Consider the following 24,350-nt stretch of genomic DNA (forward strand, 5'->3'; position numbering starts at 1 on the left):
TCTATCCATCCAGGTGGTACCAAGATGTACCAAGACATCCGAGAACGATTCTGGTGGCATGGCATGAAGAGGGAAATTGGCTCCTATGTCGCTAAATGTGATGTATGTCAGCGAGTCAAGGCTGAACACCAACGACCCGCTGGATTGCTACAACCTCTTCAAGTGCCAGAATGGAAGTGGGATATAGTCGGCATGGACTTCATCACCGGGTTTCCCCGGTCGAATAAGGGTCATAACTCCATTTGGGTCATAGTTGATCATTTGACCAAGGTGGCCCATTTCATCCCCGTTAACACCACTTACGACGGCAGCCAGCTGGCCAGTCTGTACATTCATCGAGTGGTGAGTCTCCATGGAGTCCCCAAAGAGATTGTGTCCGACCGCGGCACGCAGTTCACCTCAAGATTCTGGAAGAAGTTTCAAGAAGCTCTCGGAACCAAACTCTCCTTCAGTACGGCTTTCCACCCGCAGACGGGCAGACAGACCGAGAGGGTAAATCAGATACTTGAGGACATGCTCCGCACTTGTGTTTTGGCCCATGGTGCCAAGTGGGAAGACTGCCTACCATTTGATGAGTTCTCTTACAACAACAGCTACCAGTCCAGTCTTCAAATGGCCCCATTCGAAGCATTATATGGGCGGAAATGCCGCACCCCGCTCAATTGGTCCGAAACCGGTGAAGGGCTAGTTTTCGGGCCAGAAGCACTGCAGGAAGCTGGGGACAAGGTTCAGCTTGTCCGAGAGAACTTGGAGGCAGCTAAGTCAAGGCAGAAGAGCTATGCGGACCCTCGCCGCAGAAACGTGGAGTTTGTTCCCGGAGACCAAGTGTACTTGCGAGTCACGCCTCTCAAGGGGACCAAGCGTTTCCATGTCAAGGGGAAGCTAGCTCCAAGGTTCATTGGACCCTTCAAGATCACGGCAAGGCGCGGGGAAGTAGCTTATCAGTTGGATCTACCTCCTGAACTTTCGGGTGTGCACAACGTGTTTCACGTGTCACAGCTTAGGAAGTGTTTGCAAGTGCCGAACCGTCCCGATCTTTACAAGGACATTGATCATCAAGCTATTGACCTTCAACCAGATCTTACCTACCGCGGGAGACCGATCCGCATTTTGGACGAAGCAGAGCGTTGCACCAGAAGCCACACCATCAAGTTTTTCAAGGTTCAGTGGAGCAACCATACCGAAGCAGAAGCCACGTGGGAGCTTGAAGACTATCTCCGATCAGAACTTCCCGAGCTGTTTAACGCTTAGCTTAGGAATCTCGAGGACGAGATTCTTGTAAGGGGGATAGGTCTGTCACACCCTGTTTTCCACCCCAAGTTTTCTGTATTGCAAAAATCAGAGCTTGTTAAAACTTTTCCAAATAATGTTGTGAGTGCAATGTCAACCCTTGTTTGAGTGTATGCTTGCTTGTTTGATGACTCAACCCATGAAAAACTTATTATTTTGCTCTCATCAAAAACCCTTTTCCCTTTACATCAAGATCACCTTCATCATGTTGGGATACACTACTAGCTCATGAAGCCAAGTGGCACTCTCAACTAAAGTTGGTGATCTGATCCTAATATCATTTTCATTCATTAAAAACACTATTTAGTGATTTAAAATATTATTTTTCTATTTTATATCTATGTCTATTTCTAAGGCCAGTAATGATATTTCCATAAGGAATATTACGTTCCTGCCTTAGGAAATTATGAGTAAATTCATGGAAGCTCAGAAGGACATATATTTTCCATACATAAGATTTGCAACCCTATTTTATATTAATATTATTTGAGTAAAACCCTGAAAAGCATTTCTGTCTGTTTTAGCTTTCTGAGATGTTTCCAAAGGAAAGTATCTCAGTAAATTCCCATAAAATTACAGGAGCGCTCCCAAACCATATTAGGTGCTCACCTAAAATCTCACCTTGATCCAAGGTGGGTAAGTGCACTTAGAGAGCCCAAAACCCTTTGTGTCCAGAGTAGAGTTGGAACAACTCTACATTGCAAAGTTTCTCTAATAGAGCTGAAACTTTGCACAGGTGTTTAACACCCCAAATGAGGACTCCACACCAAAAATGGAATTTGTGAGACTCTGTTTGACCACACTTCCTTTGTAAGGGACAGTACTGGTCACTTTGAGACATTTTCAAGTTTGCAAAGCCAAACTTGTTCAATGGAGCTCATATTTGGTGGAACCCCATGTTTTTACCCCAAGACCAAACCTGTTAAGTTTAATTTACAGTGATGGAGTGGAAGCACCCCAAGTCACTGTCGAACACCTACTGACAGGAAGGTAAAAACCTTCCTAGCCACTGATTTACCCAATGTCAAGGCCCCAAACTTGGTGGGTTAGAGCACCAGAACACCCTGAGCACCCAGTCAACCAGCCCCTCCCCAATTCCAAGCACAAGTGACAAGAACTCCAATTTGAGCTGCAGGACAGTACTAGCAACACTAGTGTTCCTTGCTCCCTTGACCAGCTCGAGCTCCCACTAAACCACAACGGCTAGGCACACTCCCAGCAACACTCAGGACATGGAGGACACGTCCCAAGTGCCCCAGAGCGAGCCAGCATGCCGTGGCATGCCAAAACTGTGCTCTGGGCGCGCTGCAGAGAGCCACCCGCAAGGGGCCGATGCTCCGGCCGGTCCCAGCCTCCCCAGTAGTGTCCAAGCACTCCCCCGACAGCCCCTCAGTGCAAAGCTACCCCAGGGACCCTCTCCCCCTCGCGCAAGAGCTCAGGCGACGCGCGCCCGATGCGGCCGAGCATGCACGGTCGCTGCAGCTCGTCCCCACTCACTTTCCCTCTGCGGCCGTTGCATTAGGAGGCCCTAAACCACGTCCTGAACCCGTGGTTTCGCGGCCAGCACCTCACTGTGCTTGCACGCGTGCCACGGTGAGTCACCGGCGTGCCCGAGTCGGGTCACCGCCGTTGGCCTATAAATAGACCCCCCCCCCCCCCCGGCACTCCAGCACCCTCCAAGCAGCTTCAACACAACCAGTAGACACTCCCTAGCCGCCCAATCGAGCTCGCAGAGCCCCGGTGCTCGAGATCGACCGAGGCCCCTCCGCCTCGGAGCTCCGGTCGATCTCCGGCTACACGTCGGCTCCTGCGCTGCCCGACCTCTCATTACACTCCCCTCGACACCAGGAACATTTCCCCTAACTCTCCCGAGCAAATCCATACCTCTAGCCCCTATTTCAACTCGAACCCGAAACCCTTCCGCCACGAGCACCTCGTCGCCGGCGACCCAGACCACCTCCGGTGACGTCTCGACCACGAGCAGGTAGGCGGAGGCACGAGGAACCCGTTCCTGTTCCTAGCTAGGCCTGAGGACAATGGCAGCCTCGCCGGCGTCCATCTCCACCTCTCTGGCCAGAGGTAGGAGAAGGACCCGACAGGTGGAGCCCACCTGTCGGTGTCCATGGGCAGCCAGCACGCGCACCCGCTAACACTCACCCCAGGGGCCCGCAGGTCAGGTTTGAACCTGGCCCGCGCGCGCCTGGTGGCCAGGCCTGCTTGCTGGGCCGGCTGGATCTGTTTCCCTAGCCTTTTTCTTTTGTTTTAATCCAGCAAACTAAATGATTTTTATAAAAATATTTAGCCAGTAGAAAAATGTAATTCTTCCACCAGTATTTTTCTAAAAATGAGTAGTATTTGATTCTGTAATAGTTGACATTTATCAATAATAGAAACTAATTTGGTATAATAAAATGATATTAAAAAGCACTTGTTTGCTTCTGTTTGCTTTTAAATAAATATGCTTAGCTAATAAAACAGTAGGGAACAATTTTCAAAATAATAACCTGGATTTATTCAAGCCTTGCAACATTTTTAAAAGCACTTTGTGAACTGTTTTAGTAAAAGCTAGTATTTATTTATTCCTTTCTCGACGGTAGAATTACCGAGTGATGGAGGATCCGGAGCGGAAGACCTCGAAGACCCCGAATACCTAGCTGACCAAGGCAAGCATGCCCTTTTGCCATGACTTAAGTAAAATGATGCATGCTAGAATAGCAAGTATTTTCCGTTGCATGTAATCACGATGCCGGTTCATCATTGATGTGATGGTACCGAGGGCTTCTTCGAAGCCCTTGCATCATAGTAGTGATTTCACATGGCTCCTCGGAGCATAAACATGATGAGCTTGATCCTACCATCTACGAGGATCATGCTCCTATTATGTTGGCTAGTAGAGTAGAATCACTGCATTGAGCTTGACCCCGTAAGGGTCATGATACTATCATGTTGACAAGTAATAATAGAGCATTCTATCATGAGCATGATGTCGAGTTAAATAAAGAGTTTATGAAAACCCGTCGGGTGCCACTAATGCCCGAAGGTGATGATAAGTTGGTGATCACTTTTGGTGAAGTGATGCACCGGTGATTTTGGTGTGAGTATGGTTTCGGAAATGGATTAGATTTATGATGTGTCGACCGTCCCAACCTTACCCAGTACGACCACGATACCCCTTCATGGGACGGGCTTTGTTGATTACTCTAGTCGGTGCTAGCAAAGAGCCACATTACTAGTGGCGGGAGTGATCGGTGTCACACTCGTGATGGGGTCGTGCCAGGTAGGACGACTATGCCATTATTATGAGTTCCACGCACACCATTGGTCCCTGCATAGTTGTTACAGTCTAGAGTCGGTGCTCGTAAGACGTACAACATGTGGGCTGGGTACCAATCGAGTGGATCTCTTTGTCTAGTATCTTCAGGGGAAAGATGATGATCGGATACTTACCTCGGGTATATGTGATATACCGCGAGTCGTGGATGACACGGAAGTATTCCGTTTCTCGTGGGTCCAACATACTACCTCTGCAGAGTGTAAACTATTCGAATAGCCGTGTCCACGGTCAAGGACAGTTGGGTGGTGCTGCTTAAACTACGTCCTGAGTTTCCGCATAAACCAAGTGTGTGTGTGTGTGGTGTTAAACAGGTGTCGTTATAATCATGATAATCACAATAATATGATCAAGTTTGGTGACTTGACATATAGGGTAAACCCGGATGGTTTAGCCCTCATTAATACCTTGAGATTATGACAAGTCCGATGACTTGGCATATAGGGTGAACCCGGTGTGTTCAACCCTTAGCAGAGATGATGATATCTGTAACCTGTTCTTCAAAAGTAATTCTTTAACCTGATGCATATACATGATCATACCACCTCATCGCATTCCACAAAAGATGCATGTTACTGCCATTCATTACCACTTATGTCATGGGCTGTTTGCGAGTACATTTAAAGTACTCATTGGCTTGCACTGGTTATGTTATTGACCAGACATGGAAGGACCGGAGTTAGGCGATGAGTACGCCATCGGAGACGGACCTGCGATCTAGGACACTTCCGAGTCAGAATGCCTGTCGGTGTAGGCTTGATGGCATGGGCACCGCTTAGCCCTTACGAGTTTCCGCTACTCAATGAATCCCTTTATTTGGCTTTAGGCCTTGCTCTTGAACCCGACCTTCTGGTCATTTGATGTAATAATTTGGTACTTGGATGTAAGAGTCTATCATTCAATATCTGTGTTCAGTGAACATTGATCCTTGGGGTCACTGGGCACGACGAACTCGACTTGCTAGTCGGGGTCCCCACACGCCTACACCACCTTCAGGAGGAAGTCGGGGTGGACTCCGTCGCCATGAGCTTGCGGCAGCACGAGGGCATCTGAAATGATCGATATGGTTGACTAGAGGGGGGTGAATAGGCAACTACCAATTTTTAGCTTGTCTTAACAAATTATTATTAGCAACAAAAGGTTCTCTATATTAACAAATAGGTGAGCAACCTATATGATGCTAACCACAAGGATAACAAGTGGAACCAAGGAATACACCACGACAATAATAAGTACAAAGTAAAGGTAAGAGATAACCGCAAGTGGAACCTGTGGAGACGAGGATGTGTTACCGAAGTTCCTTCCCTTTGAGATTAAGTACGTCTCCGTTAGAGCGGTGTGGAGGCACAATGCTCCCCAAGAAGACACTAGGGCCACCGTATTCTCCTCACGCCCTCACACAATGCTAGATGCCATGATTCCACTATTGGTGCCCTTGAAGGAGGCAATCGGACCTTTACAAACAAGTTTGGGGCTATCTCCACACAAATCTTGGAGGCTCCCAACAAGACCACGAAGCTTCACCACAATGGAATGTGGCTCCGAGGTGACATCAACAGCGTAGGATGCTCAAACATCCAAGAGTAACAAGATCCGCAAGGGATTAGTGGGGGGGATCAAATATCTCTTTCTGAAAGTGTAGATCAAGGCCTTCTCAAGCAATCCCTAGGAAATCAACAAGTTTGATTGGCTAGGGAGAGAGATCGGGCAAGAATAACTTTTTGAGCGACAATGGAGCTTGGGGAGGTAAGAGGTGATCTTCTCAGGGAAGAAGACACATACTTATAGTGGGGGGTACAATCCAACCATTACCCACCCACCAACTTCACTAACCAAGCAGTACTACCGCTCTAGGAGCGGTAGTACCGCTGGTAAGAGCAGTACTACCGCCCGACAGCTCACCAACTATGGTAGTAAGAAAGTACTACCGTGCCTATCACCGTGGAGGAAAACGATGCGCCAAAAGTCTAACGGAGCGATAGTAAAAAACTACCACCACCCCGAGGGCGGTAGTACCGCTCATAGAGCGGTAGTAAAAAATTACTACGTACCGCTGGCCAGTTTGCACATTCATAAAAACCAAGGTTGGAGCTCCATTGTAGCAAGATAAAGGTGGTGCACTATAAATGTATATGTGATGATTCCACCCAAACCTTTCCGACGCGGACGCCCTCTTAATAGTACGGCTTTCCTAGTACTCAAGTCCACCAAAGAGAAACATAGAAAGAAACCGTCTTGGAAAGACTCCGAGGGGCACCGAATCGTCTTGTGCCTAGTCATGAATTATCTGAAATGCTCAATGCACATGATTAGTCCACACATGCATTGTCATCAATCACTAAAGTCACTTAGGGAGAAATATGCTCAAACAATCTCCCCCTTTTTGGTGGATTGATGACAATACATGATTTGCACAAAACGGATCTAGAGAAAGCATATGCAAGCCCAAAATCTACAAACTAGAGACAGGCTCCCGTTGGATGTGTGCATACTTTAGAAACAATATATGGAGTGCCCAGCACACAACCAAAGAAAAGCACCCCCCCCCCTATATTTTATAGACGACACAATCCTTGCAACAAAATAGAATAAACATTATGCATGGAAGCAAGGCATATCATGTGAGCAAGAAGATATGGGCACAAAATACTAAGACTCACAAGCTACTAATAAACTAGATAATAATGAGACAATAAAGATAGAGAAGAGATAACATATGTCTCACACCATATGATAAAGTATGACGTCTCATAGTCTCACCCACAAAGCAAAGACAACCAGCGAAGCAACTAAAGTTGAACAAATAAAGCAACAACGAAAACGAGGAAACTCGCAAATCCTGAACTCTCTCCCCCTTTGGCATCGGGACACCAGAAAGGCAGAGAGGACACCTACGACACTGGTCGTAGCTCGAACTAGAGAGAACTCAACCATCAGACTCTTGAACATACTCCTCATCTTTCTCGTCTTCGGTCTCCTCCTTAGAGTCCTTGTCAGACGCAACCCACTGCAAATTGTACTTTTGCATCCACTCAGCCTCAGGGGTGATGTCTCGCTCAGACCCGCTGGAGATGTGCACGTCGAGCTTCCTCATAATCAGCTTGTCGCGCTGACGGCTCTCCTTCTGAGCGACAGCGTCATGTACTGCCCCTTCACGTGCATGTAGAACAAGATCTTCATCCTGTTTGTGAGCTTCTTGGCAACAATGGCTCGACAAAGGAAGGCACACGTGACTCTGGAATGGCCTCATCCTCACCAGCAACCTCATCCTTATCAGAATCCCTAGTGGCAGCAGCAACAAGTGTATTTGTGGTGTTGGCCCATTTGTCCTTCTTTCGCAGCTTGATAGGCTCATGGCGAATCCACATTGGAGAATGTAACTCAATAGCTGGAAAGGCCTTGGCCCACTTCATCTTGATCAGGTAAAACAGATAAGGGTCGTAGATTGGGACCTTACGGGTGAAGACTGCAGAGTGAAGCTCACTCCACATGACATGAGAGACATCTAGTGGACCATAGGAGCGAGTCCACCCTCTCTGACACATGATAAGCATATCCACCAGGTATGAGTGCACCTTGTCCTTGTTGCCAACTCGTGGAAACAGTGTGTTGTGAAATATATGGTGCATGACATCAAGAAATGGGTTCAGATGAGATGGGTATTCCTTCACAATATAGTACGACAACAACTTCTCCTTAGCTAGAGCAGTAGGCTTAGCGTGTGGGTGCAAGCCAACTTGGTGCTCAAGCCCCTCACTTGAACATTCAGAAGGTCCATGAACTCCTCCCACGTAGCAGACAGTAACTCCCCATTTGTCATCCAGGTCATAGTATGGTCGCCATCAGGGTGAAAGTGGATCGTAGCAAAGAAATGGGCCACTACCTCAGGATCAAAATCATGATGAAAAGTGATGAGCTCCTCAATCTGAAGTTTTTCCACCATGGCCAGAGCTTCACCAAAGTATGCACGGTCTTTCTTCACATGGTTCATATCAATACACTGCACAAGAACATACATATTCTTCTTTGTTTTGACCATTGGGATCACTGTGGAGGTTGCATTTGGTTGGAATGGGAAATTTGACCGACTTGACGTCCTCGAGATCAAACCTCTTGAGCATGTCTTGAGTGTACTTGTCTTGTTTGATGAAGGTTCGTTCTCTTCCTTGTTTGATCTCAAACCAGAGAAAGAACTTCAACTCTCCCATCATAGACATCTCGAACTTCTTGGTCATTAGTGAAGCAAACTATTCATTGATAGATTCGTTAGGAGGAGCAAATATAATATCATCAACATATAGTTGGCATATGAACAAATACCCTATGACCTTTTTGTTAAAAAGAGTGGGATCAATTTTCCCAATCTCAAACCCACGATCTTTCAACAACTCAGTAAGGTACTCATACCACGCACGTGGGGATTGTTTAAGACCGTAGAGTGCCTTCTTGACTTTGTATACATGAGTGGGGAACTTGGGATCCTTGAATATCGGGGGGTTGTTTAAAAAATACCAACTCATTTAATGGACCATTAATAAAAGTACTGTTCACATCCATTTGTTGTAATTTAAAGTCATGATGATAAGCAAAAGCAAGCAACATGCGAATAGATTCAAGATGAGCGACAGGAGCAAAGGTTTCACCATAGTCGATACCCTCGACTTGGGAGTAGCCTTGCGCCACCAGTCTTACCTTGTTTCGAATGACAACACCATTCGCATCCTGCTTGTTCTTGAAGATCCATTTGGTTCCAATGACAATATGTTCCTCTGTTGGCCTTGGCACTAACTCCCAAACTTGATTGTGCTCGAAGTTTTTAACTTCCTCATGCATAGCTTCAAGCCAGTCCTCATGATCGAGCGCATCATGTACCTTTTGGGGTTCAGCACATGAAACAAACGCTTGATGCAAACAAAAGTTTGATAATTGTTGACGAGTGGTTACCCCTCTATTGAAGCTACCAAGCACATTCTTGAAGATATGTTGTCGAACTCGGAGTCTGTTAGCTATCTTGGCAGCACGGCGCTTCAAGACTTCCCTACTTGATAATTTAGGGGTTTCTGCTTGAACACTCTGAGCACCGTCTTGAGCTTGCTCACTAGATTTCCCTTGATCTTGTGGTTGCACTTGATCTTGAGCAAGCTCTCAATCTGGAGCATGATCTTGGACATCATTTGGTGCGACACCATCTTCATGAGGTTGATCTTGTCCTTGATCAGGTTCGTCAGGTTGAGGGCCTTCAGTTTGTTCTTAGGAAGCGTGTGGGTCTAGCAAGGGTGATGGCTCCACTTGAGTAGAACATTGTCCTTCTCCTTCGGCCACAAGGGGTTCCTCAATGGGGAGTATTTGACCAATCCCCATTCTTCTTATGGCTTGAGGTGGAATTTCATCACCTACATCACAAAGACCACCTTGCTCCACTTGGGAGCCATTATTTTCATCGAACTCCACGTTACACGTCTCCTTAATGAGTCTGGTGAACTTGTTGAGAACACGGTAAGCATGAGAGTTTGTACATTAACCAACAAATATGCCCTCTTGGGCTCTAGCTTCAAATTTAGACAAACGAACACTTTTTCTCTAGTATGAAACACTTACAACCGAACAACCAGAAGTACTTGAGATTGGGCTTATTCCCGGTAACAATCTTATATGGAGTCTTGTTCAAGCCTTTGTGGAGGTAGAGCCGATTGGATGCATGGCATGCGGTGCTAATCGCTTCGGCCCAAAAGTTGCACGGAGATGTGTATTCCGCCATCATGGTTCTTGCCGCGTCCATCAACGTCCGATTCTTCCTTTCCGCCACATCATTCTGTTGGGGGGTATAGGGTGCTGAATATTGATGCTTGATCCCCTCGTCACTAAGGAACTCATTTAAGGTGTAGTTCTTGAACTCAGCGCCCTTGTCACTTCTAATCATCAATATCTTTTCTTCATGTTGACGTTGAGCTTCATTAGCAAAGTCGATGACAGTTTGTTGAGTCTCAGTCTTCCTCTTGAAGAAATATATCCAAGTGTATCTTGAGTAGTCATCCACAATCACCAAACAATACTTTCTTCCCGCAATACTATCAAAAGAAGGAGGACCAAAGAGATCCATGTGAAGGAGCTCCAAAGGCCTTTTAGAGTAGACGATAGTTGCGGGACGGTGAGCTGTTTCATGAAGCTTTCCTTCAATACAAGCACTGCAAGCACGGTCTCTAGCAAAACTCAAATTTGTTAGTCCACGAACATGGTGCCCTTCGAGGAGACTTTGCAAAGATCTCATACTGACATTTGCTAGCCGGCGATGCCATAGCCAACCCAGATCAACCTTAGCCATTAGACAAGTCAAGTCGCGATCTTAGTAGGTCGCTTTGAAATGTTCACTACATAGAGACTGTTCTCGACATGTCCAGCAAAGGCTACTTAATAGTCTTGCTCCACAAAAGGGCCACGATATCAAGATTAAAGAATGTGGCAAAGCCCATAATTGCAAGATGAAGAACGGAAAGTAAATTGTATGCAAGGGGCTTAACAAGCATGGCCTTCTCTATGGATAAATCTTGAGAGATGACCACCTTACCAAATCCCATTACCTTAGATGTTGAAGCATCAACAAATTGGACATGGGTGGGCATAGATGGAATTGGATGCACATCCACCACCAAGTCCTTGCTCCCGGTTATATGATTTTTTGCTCCACTATCGAGCAACCATGACACTCCATCGGAAGCAAACTCCTGCAAGAGATCAATGCTTGGATTTAGGTACCCATTTTTGAATGGGTCCTTTAATGCTAGAAACAAGGGTCTTAGGAACCAAATAGCCCACTCAACATGCTCATAATAGGAACCAAAAATTTTGGCATAAACATGCCCATCACTAGCACGACATAAAACATAAGAGGGGTTAAAATCGTCGACAGTGTCGATGGAGGTGTTTTTGCCCTTCTTGGCATTGTCACCCCTTCCTTATTCTTCATCTTCTTATGAGTACTCTCACCCTCTTTGACAAAGATGTCCTTGAGAGGGCAAGATAGCTTGGTCTTTTTTTTTCTTTTTCTTCTTAGACTTGGGTGCAAACCCAAGTCCATTCTTTCCTACAACTTCCTTTTGATTACTCAAAAGGTCATTTAGATTCTTTCGCCTTGGATGCACGTCACAAGGCCATTTTCAAGTTGTTCTTTCAACTTGGCATTCTCCTCCACAGGATGCACATGATCACAACAAGGGTTAGTAGCACAAGCATTATAAATTAAAACAAAAGGAGGACAAGTAGAATTCTCCTTTGTTAGTTTTACTTGGAGTTGATCATGAGACTCCTTAAGAGAGAAATGAGCACTTTTCAAGACCTTGTGGGCCTTGTCAAGTGTGTCAAATTCTTCCTTGAGTCTATCATGGACAACCCCAAGTGCAACCTTCTCATCTTTAAGCACACGAGTAAGAACACTAGCATGAGCAAGATCATTTTGTAATTTAGCATGATCAACGTTGTGTGACTCCTCAAGAGCCAAACGAAGACCACACTCTTCTTCTAGAGCAATGGATAGTTCTGCTATCTCATCGGCGTAATCACGACTATGTTCTTACAACTTGGAGATAGTATCCACATGAGTCTCAATGAGATCATTGGATTCAACAAGTTGTTCCAAAAGAGCAACAAAGTGTCTTTTGGTTTCACCTTTGATCTTACACATGAATTTATCAAACTCATTTTCATCAAGGTCCACTACCTCACTAATATCAACACAGTTTAACAAAGAAGGAGAGGTAGTGAGAGTGCTCTTGATGCTAGGGGTTACCTTCTTGATACCTTTTTCCATGAGGCACTTGGTGATACGGTTCTCGTTGGTGGCACCGAAGAGAGATACCTTGAGGGAGAAAGTGGCAATGGCCATAGCCGTTGCCATCTCCTCACGGCATGTATCATCTTCATCATCATCGGAGGTGTACTCTTCATGGGCCACCAAGCCACTTGGAGGAGTCTTCTTGGTGAAGGTGTTCTTGCTAGGGAAAGACTTGGGTCTGTCCTTGCGAATGAGCTTGCCCCCGTTGTCTTCCCTCTTCTCATAAGGACAATCTACCACAAAGTGACACACATTGCCGTAGTTATAGCATGTCCATACTCATTGCTTGTTCTTGGAACCACTTGAGTTGTCCTTGGAGAAGTTGGGCCTTGAGTTTCTCTTGTTTCCCCAAAACTTCCTTGAAGCAAGAGCCATGTGCTCATGATAAGCGTATTTTGTGTCTTCGGGGCAGCCATCTTCTTCCTCTTCTTCTTCATCAACAATGGCCTTAGTTCTTAAGGCAAGGTTGGGTGATGTTGTCTTTGATCGGACACGAGAAAGAGCATTGTCGCCGGTCTTGTTCATAATATCCATAGCAATGAACTCATCCAACACTTCGCCTGAGGTCAAGGAGTGGAAATCTGGTCTTTGCTGAATGACGAAAGACATGTCTTTGTTGAAAGGCATGATGGCCTTGAGAAACTTGCGCTTGATCCAAGTGTCATCCGTATCGTTGCTCCCATGGTCTTGGAGAGCAACGGCGAGGGCAGTCACTCTTCAAGAGAGATCACGGGGATCCTCATCTTCTAGCATCACAACCTCATCGACCTGATCAAGGACCACTTCAAAGTTATACCGTTGAATGCTTGAGCTCCCCTTGTACAGAACCATGATGTGCTCCCAACAATCCTTTGCACGAGGGAAGGGGTGCAGGTAAGGAAGATCTTCTGGAGGAACCGTGGATTGCAGGATGAACAACGCGGAATGATTGTATTGGTTGTCCGCCTCTTCTGTTGGAGTAAGGTTCCTTCGATCATGAGGGTGATAGCCTTGTTCCATGATTCTCCAAATGTTTGTTGAGTTGTGATTCAAATGAGGCTTGATGGAAAAAATGCAATTAGCGAAATAACCTTCAAAAAGTTTAGGAGGAGGACCTAGGTTATTAATATGCGGTGTAGGGACCGGTCCTCCGTAGACCGGGGAGGAGGAACCAAGGCAAAAGTCCCCGTCCCATTCTTGTCTTAAGGGGAGGAAGTTCGAGTACCTTTAACCGCTTCCTTGTCGGAATTGGCCTCCGACTCCGAGGAGGTGGGCTTAACTACAAGCAACGGGTCGGGAGAATTCTTCATCCCCTCAAGCAATTCTTTAAGCATGGATTTGACTTCGGTCGTCGTGGACGTCTTGAGTGAAGCTAACTCCATGGACTTCGAACCTTCGGGCCAAACCTCACCATCGTCAACCATACTCTTCGGGTGGTGAAACCCTTAATAAAGAGATGTGGCTCTCATACCAATTGAAAGGATTGATAGGGTTGACTAGAGGGGGATGAATAGGCAACTACCAATTTTTAGCTTGTCTTAACAAATTAGCGTTAGCAACAAAATGTTCTCTCTATGAACAACTAGGTGAGCAACCTACATGATGCTAACCACAAGGATAACAAGTGCAAGCAAGGAATACACCACAACAATGTTGGAATTATGCCCTAGAGGCAATAATAAATGTATAGTTATTATTATAATTCCTGTATCAAGATAATAGTTTATTATCCATGCTATAATTGTATTGAATGAAGACTCATTTACATGTGTGGATACATAGACAAAACACCGTCCCTAGCATGCCTCTAGTTGGCTAGCCAGTTGATCGATGATAGTCAGTGTCTTCTGATTATGAACAAGGTGTTGTTACTTGATAACTGGATCACGTCATTGGGAGAATCACGTGATGGACTAGAACCAAACTAATAGACGTAGCATGTTGATCGTGTCATTTTATTGCTACTGTTTTCTGCGTGTCAAGTATTTATTCCTATGACCATGAGATCATATAACTCACTGACACCGGAGGAATGCTTTGTGTGTATCAAACGTCGCAACGTAACTGGGTGACTATAAAGATGCTCTACAGGTATCTCCGAAGGTGTTAGTTGAGTTAGTATGGATCAAGACTGGGATTTGTCACTCCATGTGATGGAGAGGTATCTCGGGGCCCACTCGGTAATACAACATCACACACAAGCCTTGCAAGCAATGTAACTTAGTGTAAGTTGCGGGATCTTGTATTACGGAACGAGTAAAGAAACTTGCCGGTAAACGAGATTGAAATAGGTATACGGATACTGACGATCGAATCTCGAGCAAGTAACATACCGAAGGACAAAGGGAATGACATACGGGATTATACGAATCCTTGGCACTGAGGTTCAAACGATAAGATCTTCGTAGAATATGTAGGATCCAATATGGGCATCCAGGTCCCGCTGTTGGATATTGACCGAGGAGTCTCTCGGGTCATGTCTACGTAGTTCTCGAACCCACAGGGTCTGCACACTTAAGGTTCGACGTTGTTTTATGCGTATTTGAGTTATATGGTTGGTTACCGAATGTTGTTCGGAGTCCCGGATGAGATCACGGACGTCACGAGGGTGTCCGGAATGGTCCGGAAACAAAGATTGATATATAGGATGACCTCATTTGATTACCGGAAGGTTTTCGGAGTTACCGGGAATGTACCGGGAATGACGAATGGGTTCCGGGAGTTCACCGGGGGGGGCAACCCACCCCGGGGAAGCCCATAGGCTTTTGGGGAGACACACCAGCCCTGAGTGGGCTGGTGAGACTGCCCCAAGGGAGCCTATGTGCCAAGATAAGAAAATCAAAGAAAAAAAAGGGGGAGAAGTGGGAAGGGAGGGGGACTCCTCCCACCAAACCAAGTCCAACTCGGTTTGGGGGGGGGGGGGAGTCCTCCCCCCCTTGGCTCGGCCGACCCCTTGGGAGTCCCTTGGACCCCAAGGCAAGGTCCCCCTCCCTCCTCCTATATAAATGGGGCTTTTAGGGCAGATTTGAGACGACTTTCTCACGGCTGCCCGACCACATACCTCCATAGTTTTTCCTCTAGATCGTGTTTCTGCGGAGCTCGGGCGGAGCCCTGCTGAGACGAGATCATCACCAACCTCCGGAGCGCCGTCACGCTGCCGGAGAACTCTTCTACCTCTCCGTCTCTCTTGCTGGATCAAGAAGGCCGAGATCATCGTCGAGCTGTACGTGTGCTGAACGCGGAGGTGCCGTCCGTTCGGTACTAGATCGTGGGACTGATCGCGGGATTGTTCGCGGGGCGGATCGAGGGACGTGAGGACGTTCCACTACATCAACCGCGTTCTCTAACGCTTCTGCTATACGATCTACAAGGGTACGTAGATCACTCATCCCCTCTCGTAGATGGACATCACCATGATAGGTCTTCGTGCGCGTAGGAAAATTTTTGTTTCCCATGCGACGTTCCCCAACAGTGGCATCATGAGCTAGGTTCATGCGTAGATGTCTCCTCGAGTAGAACACAAAAGGTTTTGTGGCCGGAGATGTGCGTTTTACTGCCCTCCTTAGTCTTTTCTTGATTCCGCGGTATTGTTGGATTGAAGCGGCTTGGACCGACATTACTCGTACGCTTACGAGAGACTGGTTTCATCGTTACGAGTACCCCCTTTGCTCAAAGATGACTTGCAAGTGACGGTTTCTCCAACTTTAGTTGAATCGGATTTGACCGAGGAGGTCCTTGGATGAGGTTAAATAGCAACTCATAGATCTCCGTTGTGGTATTTGCGTAAGTAAGATGCGATCCTACTAGATACCCTTGGTCACCACGTAAAACATGCAACAACAAAATTAGAGGACGTCTAACTTGTTTTTGCAGGGTATGATTGTGATGTGATATGGCCAACGATGTGATGTGATATATTGGATGTATGAGATGATCATGTTGTAATAGAAATATCGACTTGCATGTCGATGGTACGACAACCGGCAGGAGCCATAGGGTTGTCTTTATACTAACGTTTGTGCTTGCAGATGCGTTTACTATTTTGCTAGGATGTAGCTTTAGTAGTAATAGCATTAGTAGCACGACAACCCCGATGGCAACATGTTGATGGATGATCATGGTGTGGCGCCGATGACAAGAAGATCGTGCCGGTGCTTTGGTGATGGAGATCAAGAAGCACGTGATGATGGCCATATCATGTCACTTATGAATTGCATGTGATGTTAATCCTTTTTGCACCTTATTTTTCTTAGAACGATGGTAGCATTATGAGGTGATCTCTCACTAAAATTTCAAGACGAAATTGTGTTCTCCCCGACTGTGCACCGTTGCTACAGTTCGTCGTTTCGAGACACCACGTGATGATCGGGTGTGATAGACTCAACGTTCACATACAACGGGTGCAAAACAGTTGCGCACGCAGAACACTCGGGTTAAGCTTGACGAGCCTAGCATGTGCAGACATGGCCTCGGAACACATGAGACCGAAAGGTCGATCATGAATCATATAGTTGATATGATTAGCATAGGGATGCTTACCACTGAAACTATACTCAACTCACGTGATGATCGGACTTGGGATAGTGTAAGTGGATCATGAACCACTCCAATGACTAGAGAGATGTATTCTTTGAGTGGGAGTTTAACATATAATTTGATTAAGTTGAACTCTAATTATCTTGAACATAGTCTAAGTCCACTTTGAATATATTTGTGTTGTAGATCATGGCTTAGGCAAGTGTCATCCTGAATTTTAATACGTTCCTAGAGAAAGCTAAGTTGAAAGATGATGGAAGCAACTTTGTAGACTGGGCTCGTAATCTTAAGCTAATCTTACAAGCTGGAAAGAAGGATTATGTACTTAATGCTGCGCTAGGAGATGAACCACCCGCTACGGCTAATCAGGATGTTAAGAACGCTTGGTTAGCACGTAAGGAGGACTACTCAATAGTTCAATGTGCAGTCTTGTATGGCTTAGAACCGGGACTTCAACGTCGCTTTGAGCGTCATGGAGCATTTGAGATGTTCCAGGAGTTGAAGTTTATCTTTCAGAAGAACGCCCGGATCGAGAGGTATGAGACCTCCGATAAATTCTATGCTTGCAAGATGGAGGAAAACTCGTCTGTCAGTGAACATGTGCTCAAAATGTCTGGGTACTCAAACCGTCTAGCTGAACTGGGGATTGAACTCCCGCAAGAAGCTATCACTGACAGAATCCTTCAATCACTGCCGCCAAGCTATAAAGGCTTTGTGTTGAACTACAACATGCAAGGGATGAACAAGTCTCCCGGCGAGCTGTTTGCGATGCTGAAAGTCGCAGAGTCGGAACTCCGTAAAGAGCATCAAGTGTTGATGGTGAGCAAGACCACTAGTTTCAAGAGAAACGGCAAAGGCAAGAAGGGCAATTCGAAGAAGAGCGGCAAGCCTGTTGCCAATCCGCCGAAGAAACCCAAAGCTGGACCTAAGCCTGAAACAGAGTGCTTCTATTGCAAGGGTATGGCTCACTGGAAGCGCAATTGCCCCAAGTATCTGGCAGATAAGAAGGCGGGCAAAGAAAAATCAGGTATATTTGATATACATGTTATTGATGTGTACTTAACCGGCTCTCGTAGTAGTGCCTGGGTATTCGATACCGGTTCTGTTGCTCACATTTGCAACTCGAAGCAGGAACTGCGGAATAGACGAAGGCTGGCGAAAGACGAAGTGACGATGCGCGTAGGAAACGGTTCCAAGGTTGATGCAATCGCCGTCAGCACAGTGTCACGTCAACTACCATCGGGATTAGTGATGAACTTAAATCATTGTTATTTAGTGCCTGCGTTGAGCATGAACATTATATCTGGATCTTGTTTATTGCGAGACGGTTACTCTTTTAAGTCTGAGAATAATGGTTGTTCTATTTCTATGAGTAACATCTTTTATGGTCATGCACCGAATGTGAGAGGATTGTTCATATTGAATCTCGATAGCGATACACATATACATAACATTGAGACCAAAAGAGTTGGAGTAAACAATGATAGCGCCATATTTTTGTGGCACTGCCGCTTGGGTCATATTGGTGTAAAGCGCATGAAGAAACTCCATGCTGATGGACTTTTGGAGTCACTTGACTTTGATTCACTTGACACGTGCGAACCATGCCTCATGGGCAAGATGACTAAGACTCCGTTCTCCGGAACAATGGAGCGTGCAAGTGACTTGTTGGAAATCATACATACCGATGTGTGTGGTCCGATGAGCGTGGAGGCACGCGGCGGATATCGTTATTTTCTCACCTTCACTGACGATTTAAGTAGATATGGTTATGTCTACTTGATGAAGCACAAGTCTGAAACATTTGAAAAGTTCAAGGAATTTCAGAGTGAAGTGCAAAATCATCGTAACAAGAAGATCAAGTTCCTACGGTCTAATCATGGGGGTGAATATCTGAGTTTCGAGTTTGGTACTCACTTAAGACAATGTGGAATTGTTTCGCAGTTAACACCGCCTGGAACACCACAGCGTAATGGTGTGTCCGAACGTCGTAATCGTACTTTATTAGAGATGGTGCGATCTATGATTTCTCTTACTGATTTGCCGTTATCATTTTGGGTTATGCATTAGAAACAGCTGCATTCACTTTAAATAGGGCACCATCAAAATCCGTTGAGACGACACCATACGAACTGTGGTATGGCAAAAGACCAAAGTTGTCGTTTCTTAAAGTTTGGGGATGTGATGCTTATGTCAAAAAGCTTCAGCCTGAAAAGATGGAACCCAAAGAGGAAAAGTGCGTCTTCATAGGTTACCCAAAAGAGACAGTTGGGTATACCTTCTATCTCAAATCCGAGGGCAAAGTGTTTGTTGCTAAGAACGGAACTTCTCTCGAGAAGGAGTTTCTCTCAAGAGAATTGAGTGGGAGGAAGATAGAACTTGACGAGGTTGTCGAACCTCTCATCCCTCTGGATGGTGGCGCAGGGCAAGGGGAAACCTCTATCATTGCGACGCCAGTTGAGGAGGAAGTTAATGATGATGATCATGAAACTCCAGTTCAAGTTTCTGTTGAACCACGCAGGTCGATGAGATCACGCGCTGCTCCAGAGTGGTACGGTAATCCCGTCTTATCAATCATGTTGTTGGACAACAATGAACCTGCAAATTATGAAGAAGCAATGGTGGGCCCAGATTCCAACAAATGGCTAGAAGCCATGAAATCCGAGATAGGATCCATGTATGAGAACAAAGTGTGGACTTTGGAGATACTACCTGAGGGTTGCAAGGCTATTCAGAACAAATGAATCTTTAAGAAGAAGACGGATGCTGACGGTAATGTGACCGTTTATAAAGCTCGACTTGTGGCAAAGGGTTTTTCACAAGTTCCAGGAGTTGACTACAATGAGACTTTCTCACCCGTAGCGATGCTTAAGTCTGTCAGAATCATGTTAGCAATAGCTGCATTTTTCGATTATGAAATCTGGCAGATGGATGTCAAGACAGCGTTCCCTAACGGTTTCCTTAAGGAAGAGTTGTATATGATGCAACCCGAAGGTTTTGTCGATCCTAAAAATGCTGACAAGGTGTGCAAGCTCCAGCGATCCGTTTATGGACTGGTGCAAGCATCTCGGAGTTGGAACAAACGCTTTGATGAGGTGATCAAAGCATTTGGGTTTATACAAGTGGTTGGAGAATCTTGTATTTGCAAGAAAGTGAGTGGGAGCTCTATGGCGTTTCTAATATTATATGTGGATGACATATTACTGATTGGAAACAACGTAGAGCTTTTGGAGAGCATAAAAGGTTACTTGAATAAGAGTTTCTCTATGAAGGACCTAGGAGAAGCTGCTTACATTCTAGGCATTAAGATCTATAGGGATAGATCAAAACGCCTGATAGGACTTTCACAAAGCACATACCTTGATAAAGTTTTGAAGAGGTTCAAAATGGAACAATCCAAGAAAGGGTTCTTGCCAGTGTTACAAGGTACAAGATTGAGTAAGACTCAGTGCCCAGCAACTGATGAAGATAGAGAGCGTATGCGCTCCGTCCCCTATGCTTCAGCCATAGGTTCTATCATGTATGCGATGCTGTGCACTAGACCGGATGTTAGCCTGGCCATAAGTATGGCAGGTAGGTTCCAGAGTAATCCAGGAGTGGATCACTGGACAGCGGTCAAGAATATCCTGAAGTACCTGAAAAGGACTAAGGAGATGTTCTCGTGTATGGAGGTGACGAAGAGCTCGCCGTAAAAGGTTACGTCGATGCAAGCTTTGACATAGATCCGGACGACTCTAAGTCGCAAGCCGGATACGTATTTATTCTTAATGGGGGTGCAGTAAGCTGGTGCAGTTCCAAGCAAAGCGTCGTAGCAGATTCTACATGTGAAGCGGAGTACATGGCTCCCTCGGAGGCGGCTAAGGAGGGTGTCTGGATGAAGCAGTTCATGACGGATCTTGGAGTGGTGCCAAGTGCACTGGATCCAATAACCTTGTTCTGTGACAACACTGGTGCCATTGCCTTAGCAAAGGAACCGAGGTTTCACAAGAAGACCAGACACATCAAACGACGCTTCAACCTCATCCGCGACTACGTCGAGGAGGAGGACGTAAATATATGCAAAGTGCACACGGATCTGAATGTAGCAGACCCGCTGACTAAACCTCTTCCACGGCCAAAACATGATCGACACCAGAACTGTATGGGTGTTAGATTTATTACAATGTAATTCACATGGTGATGTGAGGGCTAGATTATTGACTCTAGTGCAAGTGGGAGACTGTTGGAATTATGCCCTAGAGGCAATAATAAATGTATAGTTATTATTATAATTCCTGTATCAAGATAATAGTTTATTATCCATGCTATAATTGTATTGAATGAAGACTCATTTACATGTGTGGATACATAGACAAAACACCGTCCCTAGCATGCCTCTAGTTGGCTAGCCAGTTGATCGATGATAGTCAGTGTCTTCTGATTATGAACAAGGTGTTGTTACTTGATAACTGGATCACGTCATTGGGAGAATCACGTGATGGACTAGACCCAAACTAATAGACGTAGCATGTTGATCGTGTCATTTTATTGCCACTGTTTTCTGCGTGTCAAGTATTTATTCCTATGACCATGAGATCATATAACTCACTGACACCGGAGGAATGCTTTGTGTGTATCAAACGTCGCAACGTAACTGGGTGACTATAAAGATGCTCTACAGGTATCTCCGAAGGTGTTAGTTGAGTTAGTATGGATCAAGACTGGGATTTTTCACTCCTTGTGACGGAGAGGTATCTCGGGGCCCACTCGGTAATACAACATCACACACAAGCCTTGCAAGCAATGTAACTTAGTGTAAGTTGCGGGATCTTGTATTACGGAACGAGTAAAGAGACTTGCCGGTAAACGAGATTGAAATAGGTATACGGATACTGACGATCGAATCTCGGGCAAGTAACATACCGAAGGACAAAGGGAATGACATACGGGATTATACGAATCCTTGGCACTGAGGTTCAAACGATAAGATCTTCGTAGAATATGTAGGATCCAATATGGGCATCCAGGTCCCGCTGTTGGATATTGACCGAGGAGTCTCTCGGGTCATGTCTACATAGTTCTCGAACCCGCAGGGTCTGCACACTTAAGGTTCGACGTTGTTTTATGCGTATTTGAGTTATATGGTTGGTTACCGAATGTTGTTCAGAGTCCCGGATGAGATCACGGACGTCACGAGGGTTTCCGGAATGGTCCGGAAACGAAGATTGATATATAGGATGACCTCATTTGATTACCGGAAGGTTTTCGGAGTTACCGGGAATGTACCGGGAATGACGAATGGGTTCCGGGAGTTCACCGGGGGGGGGCAACCCACCCCGGGGAAGCCCATAGGCTTTTGGGGAGACACACCAGCCCTTATTGGGCTGGTGGGACTGCCCCAAGGGAGCCTATGTGCTAAGATAAGAAAATCAAAGGAAAAGAAAAAAAAAGGGGGAGAAGTGGGAAGGGAGGGGGACTCCTCCCACCAAACCAAGTCCAACTCGGTTTGGGGGGGGGGAGTCCTCCCCCCCTTGGCTCGGCCGACCCCTTGGGAGTCCCTTGGACCCCAAGGCAAGGTCCCCCTCCCTCCTCCTATATATATTGGGCTTTTAGGGCACATTTGAGACGACTTTCTCACGGCTGCCCGACCACATACCTCCATTGTTTTTCCTCTAGATCGTGTTTCTGCGGAGCTCGGGCGGAGCCCTGCTGAGACGAGATCATCACCAACCTCCGGAGCGCCGTCAAGCTGCCGGAGAACTCTTCTACCTCTCCGTCTCTCTTGCTGGATCAAGAAGGCCGAGATCATCGTCGAGCTGTACGTGTGCTGAACGCGGAGGTGCCGTCCGTTCGGTACTAGATCGTGGGACTGATCGCGGGATTGTTCGCGGGGCGGATCGAGGGACGTGAGGACGTTCCACTACATCAACCGCGTTCTCTAACGCTTCCGCTGTACGATCTACAAGGGTACGTAGATCACTCATCCCCTCTCGTAGATGGACATCACCATGATAGGTCTTCGTGCGCGTAGGAAAATTTTTGTTTCCCATGCGACGTTCCCCAACAAACAATAATAATTAAAAAGTAAAGGTAAGAGATAACCGCAAGTGGAACCGGTGGAGACCAGGATGTGTTACGGAAGTTCCTTCCCTTTGACACGAAGTACGTCTCCGTTGAAGCGGTGTGGAGGCACAATGCTCCCCAAGAAGCCACTAGCACCACCGCATTCCCCTCACGCCCTCACACAACGCGAGATGGCGTGATTCCACTATAGTTGCCCTTGAAGGCGGCAACTGTACCTTTACAAACAAGTTTGGGGCTATCTCCACAGAAAGCTTGGAGGCTCCCAACAAGACCATGAAGCTTCACCACAATGGAATTTGGCTCCGAGGTGATCACAACCGTCTAGGGTGATCAAACACCCAAGAGTAACAAGATCCACAAGGGATTAGTGGGGGGATCAAATATCTCTTGTTGGAAGTGTAGATCAAGGCCTTCTTAAGCAATCCCTAGGAAATCAACAAGTTTGATTGGCTAGGGAGAGAGATCGGGCAAGAATAAGCTTTTGGAGCAACAATGGATCTTGGGGAGGTAAGAGGTGAGCTTCTCAGGGCAGAAGACACCTATATATAGTGGGGGGTACAATCCAACCGTTACCCACCCACCAACTGCACTAGCCAAGCGGTACTACCGCTGCTAGGAGCGATACTACCGCTCCTAATAGCAGTACTACCGCCCGGCAGCTCACCAACCATGGTAGTAAGAAAGTACTGACGTGCCTACTACTGTTGGGGAAAAGTATGCGCAAAAAGTCCGACGGAGCGTAAAATACTACTACGACCCCGAGGGCGGTAGTATCGCTCATAGAGCGATAGTAAAAAATTACTACCGCCCCTAAAGCGGTACTACCGCTGGCCCTTTTGCAAATTCATGAAAACCAATGTGGGAGCTCCATTGTAACAAGGGAAAGGGGTGCACTATAAATGTGTACGAATGATTCCACCCAAACCTTTCCGTCGCGGAACCCCTCTTAATAGTACGACTTTCTTATGATTCAAATCCACCAAAGAGAAACATAGAAAGCAACCGTCTTTGAAAGACTCCGAGGGGTATCGAATCATCTTATGCCTAGCCATGAATTATCTGAAATGCTCAATGGACACGATGAGTTCGCAGAGGCATTATCATCAATCACTAAAACCACTTAGGGAGAAATATGCCCTAGCAGCATCCCTAAAGAAGCGGTATAGTGCACCATCCACGTGCGAGGCTAGTTCCACGGACTGGTCAGCAAACTGCGCCTCCATACGTTACGTGTGCGCCGCCATATGTCTGCGTGCGCCGCGTCATCCTTTGCCTTCTGCACGGCGTCGACGGCTTGACCAACCTGGGCCAGGAGAGACTTTA

Source organism: Hordeum vulgare, chromosome 3H (genome assembly GCF_904849725.1).
Source record: "Hordeum vulgare subsp. vulgare chromosome 3H, MorexV3_pseudomolecules_assembly, whole genome shotgun sequence".
Lineage (NCBI taxonomy): Eukaryota > Viridiplantae > Streptophyta > Magnoliopsida > Poales > Poaceae > Hordeum > Hordeum vulgare.